Source organism: Castor canadensis, chromosome X (genome assembly GCF_047511655.1).
Source record: "Castor canadensis chromosome X, mCasCan1.hap1v2, whole genome shotgun sequence".
Taxonomy (NCBI): domain Eukaryota; kingdom Metazoa; phylum Chordata; class Mammalia; order Rodentia; family Castoridae; genus Castor; species Castor canadensis.
In genome coordinates, this window is record NC_133405.1 from 49,698,063 (window position 1) to 49,702,322 (window position 4,260).

Consider the following 4,260-nt stretch of genomic DNA (forward strand, 5'->3'; position numbering starts at 1 on the left):
CAACATTCAAGTTTTTGGTTTCCTTCCCTTGCCCTATCCCTTCCATGGATACAGAAATATATATAGATGTTTGATGTATGTTAGTACACACCCATATTTCCTAGCTATAACCACTGAGACTGGCTAGAACAGTGATACAACAGCAAGCACAACCAAGCCACAGATCATTGTTTTCAAATACCATTCTCCAGTAAAGGAAGGACTGGCTTATTCCAGTGCTAGTGCAAGGAAGAGAGATAATGAGCCTGGAACATCTTGTGGTGAGGAACATAAGGAAATGCTAAACAAGAAAAAATTAGAGGACATGTTGAAAGGGCACAGGAATCAAACTGAAAGAAATTTCAATGGCCAAAATTGAAACATTTGAGTGACAAACTAAAGATAATATAGAATTACAATCCAAAGAATAAAATAAATACCCATTAGTCTGTGCTGGCGTGAATAAATAAATTACTGGAGAGTAAACTCTTCCTTATAGCAGAATTACAGTTACTAAGTGTAAAAGGAAAGGGAGACAGAAAATCAGTAATAATTGCTCTGGACAAAAATCAACTAATGGATGCTAATATTAATGGGAAAACCTTAAGCTGAAATAGAGCATTTTCATGCTGTCTAAGTACACCCCAAAATTAGTAATTATAGAGGGAAAATATGTCTATGGTAGAGAATCCTGACAGATACCACATTAACCAAGTAATCAAGGTTATCATCACCCATAATACATAGTAACATCATGAATCCCTTGATAGAATACACATCACCACTGTATTATTCTGTCCAAATAATGAAGAACCTTTTCTTATAATAAATCTTTTCTCAAAACTTTTCCCTAACCTTTCATAAGAAAACAATGGAAAAGTCCCAATGAAGAAATATCCTACAACTGGTCAGTACTGGAAAAATTGTCAGGATCACAAAAGACAATGAAAGCCTGAAGAATTGTCCCAGATTGGAGAAGAGTATGAAATCACAACACTAACAGCAATATGAGGTCCTGAATTGGATTCTGGAACAGAAAAAAGGTATTAGTAGGAAAATTGGTGAAACAAGTTCTGTGGGTTAGTTAATAGCATTGTACCAAGGTTTTTTTTTTTAGTTTTAATAATTGTACCATGGCTATATATGATGTAAACATAAGAGGAAACTGAGTGAAGGGTATGCAAGAATAATCCATACTATTTTTCCAATTGGTCTAAAATATATAAAATATTTCCAAAACTGAATTACCTTTTCCAGGAAAACAAAACAGGGATTTTAGCAGTGGAAACTACCAAATGTATATTCTTACTGGCTAAGAATAGTTAATCAGTCTTAAATCAGATTTGAGCCATTTATGGATGCAAAGGAGCATCATAACTTAAAGTGAAGAATAAAAAAAAGAACTTAAATGCCAACTCTTTGGTCAACACCTATCAAAGTTATTTGTGTCAACTTTTGTAAATGCTTTTAAGCAATTTCCTTGCCAAGTGGACACTATTGCACTTAAATAGGGGAGATCACTATTGCAGGCTAGGTGAATAGTGGGATACCAAAAACAATGCATCTATAGATTCATGTATGAAGAAAATAGTTTCCTCCCCCTGGAAAACTGATATGGTTGTCATCACAGAAGCTAATCAGAAAACATTGAACAAGCAACCAAAAGGTCAGAAATCTCTTGACTTGTTCAAAGTACAAACTTGTAAGCACTCTTCATTCATGTGTCTTTAAACCATTCTTACCAGATCCCTGGAGGCACTAGAATGGAAATTGGGATAGGGCAAATAGGCAACCATTTGGTGTCTGCTTGTATTAAATAGTCACTCGGGAATGATTTAGAATATCTTATAAAATTGTATGCAGATACCAGTCTGTTGATCCAATGATACATGGCATCTTAGAACATCTGCAGACTACATGTATTTAAATCTAAATTAAGGACTTACTGAATACGGCACCAAGTGGTACCTAAAACCTTGAGTCATAAGGAGAACTATCAGAATCGTGATAAATAATAGCAGCTAACATTATATGCTTGACACATTGCTTAAAGGAATACTGTTGGTGATTCCAAGATGGCGGCTAGAGGTAGGAAGCAGAAAGCGACCCTCCTATAGTGAAATCTTGGAGAGACGCTGGAGACACACTTTGCAGGCATAATCACCGAGAAAAGGCATAACTTTGACTCCTCCACATCTCCAGCCGGTGCAGAGAATCTCCACTTCACGTTAAACGGAGAACCGAGGAGGCCCCCGGGGCCGCCAGTGGCCGGCGCCCATACGGCTTGGGAAGACGCGGACCAGGTGAGCTTCGCGGTACCGCGGTTCCCCCACAGACAAGCCTGGGCCAGAGCAGCATAGCCCCCTGGACAGACTGACCTCCACCCGAGAAAAAAAGAGAAACTGAGTACTAAGCAATAAGAACAGTTAAGACACGCTGGAAAGAGGGTGGGGCGCCCTGAGCGCTGAAGATTGGGGGAAGGGACTCCTTCCCGGGACTGTAAAGAAACGAGCCGGGCGGCCGGAGAGGCTCTGGCGGGAGCGGGGCGCGCCAGCAACCAGGAGCGGGGACGCTTGTGAGAGGAGGGAAGACCCACTTCCCACGTGAACTGTAAATAAACACGCAGGCCTGACAACGCGGGGCAGTGTCACCTTTCCCAGTGCTTGGAAAGGGAAAAGCCTGTAGCAGAGGCCCCCCTCCCCCGCACAGGAGAACTCTGAGCAAACAAAGCCTGTGGGACCAGGTGAGTGCTAAGCTCACCCCAGAGATCTGCATAAATAACGCCGCCAGCTACAGGCTGAGAGCAGCAGGCAGGCAAGCCACAGTTGCAGATACCACTCTCAGAACTGCCTCCAGACGCTTTTTTTTCTTTTTCTCCCTACCTTTGATGAGAGAACAACCGAATTACACCTGCAAGCCGAAAAACTTACTGAAACTATTGCATGTGAACTGGGGACACTTGGTGGGGCTTTTTTTTTTTTATTTTTTCTTCTGTGTGTGTGTGAGTGTAGTTTTGTTCTACTTTATGCATCCCCTTTGATGAGACAACTACAGAACAACATCTGAGGCACCAACTCCAGGACTGGAGATTAAGACGGACATCCAAATTATTAAGACTGAAATTGCATTGCATATAAACTTGGAAGTTTTTTGGTTTTTTTTTTTTTTTAATTTCCTATTTTCCATTTTATTTTAATTCATTTTTATAAATAGATATTACTTTCATATACTTATTTTTTATTTTTTTTATCTTTGATTTTCAATCCTCTCTCTGTCTCTCTATTGTCTGTTCAGCTGACTGTCGATTAGTACACTAACACTCCCTGTTTATACCTTTGAAACTCTCTTGTCTGATACCTTGTTCTGCTTTCTCCCTCTTGTCTGTATATTTGTTTTCCCCTTTTCTTTAACTTCTTGCTTTCCATCTCAGCTCACTCTTCCGTTCTCAATATTACCATTGTTATTATTACAAGCTAGAAAATACTTAATTACACACAGTACAGGGACAGTAACAACACCAAGGACAATGACAGGAAGACAGAAAAAACAAGGAAACCAGTTTCCCCACAGCAAAAAATTAGTACAGGAACCAGAGGGGAATGAAGAGAACAGAAACTCAGAGCCAGACTCCAACAAAATGAAGATAAACTATGCCAAAGGACCCAATGAAGCCTACAAGAATAATTTAAAAGAAGACATACTACAAGTACTCAATGAGAATTTTATAGAGATGATACTGGATAGGGTCAACCAAAATGTACAGGAGACACTCAAGAAATTCCAAGACAATAAAAATAGAGAATTTGAAAAAGCAAAAGAAGAAATAAAGGAAACCATAGAAGCACTGTATAAACACCAAAGTGAAAGAGAGAACACAATGAATAAATGGATAAATGAACTCAGGACAAAAATAGACAACAATAAAGAAGAAAACAGCCAGGATATGGAAAACCTCAGAAAAAAGAACGAAACAGAACTGCAAAACAAAACGGAAAGCCAATCCAGCAGAATAGAACAAACAGAAGACAGAATCTCAGAACTTGAAGATGAAATGGTAATTAAAGGAAAAACCGAAGAACTATTAATTAAACAACTCAAGACCTGTGAAAAGAAAATGCAAGAACTCACCGACTCCATCAAAAGACCAAACTTGAGAATCATGGGCATCGAAGAAGGAGAAGAGGTGCAAGCGAAGGGAATGCGTAATATATTCAACAAAATAATAATGGAAAATTTCCCAAATCTAGAGAAAGATATTCCCATACAAATGCAAGAGGCCTC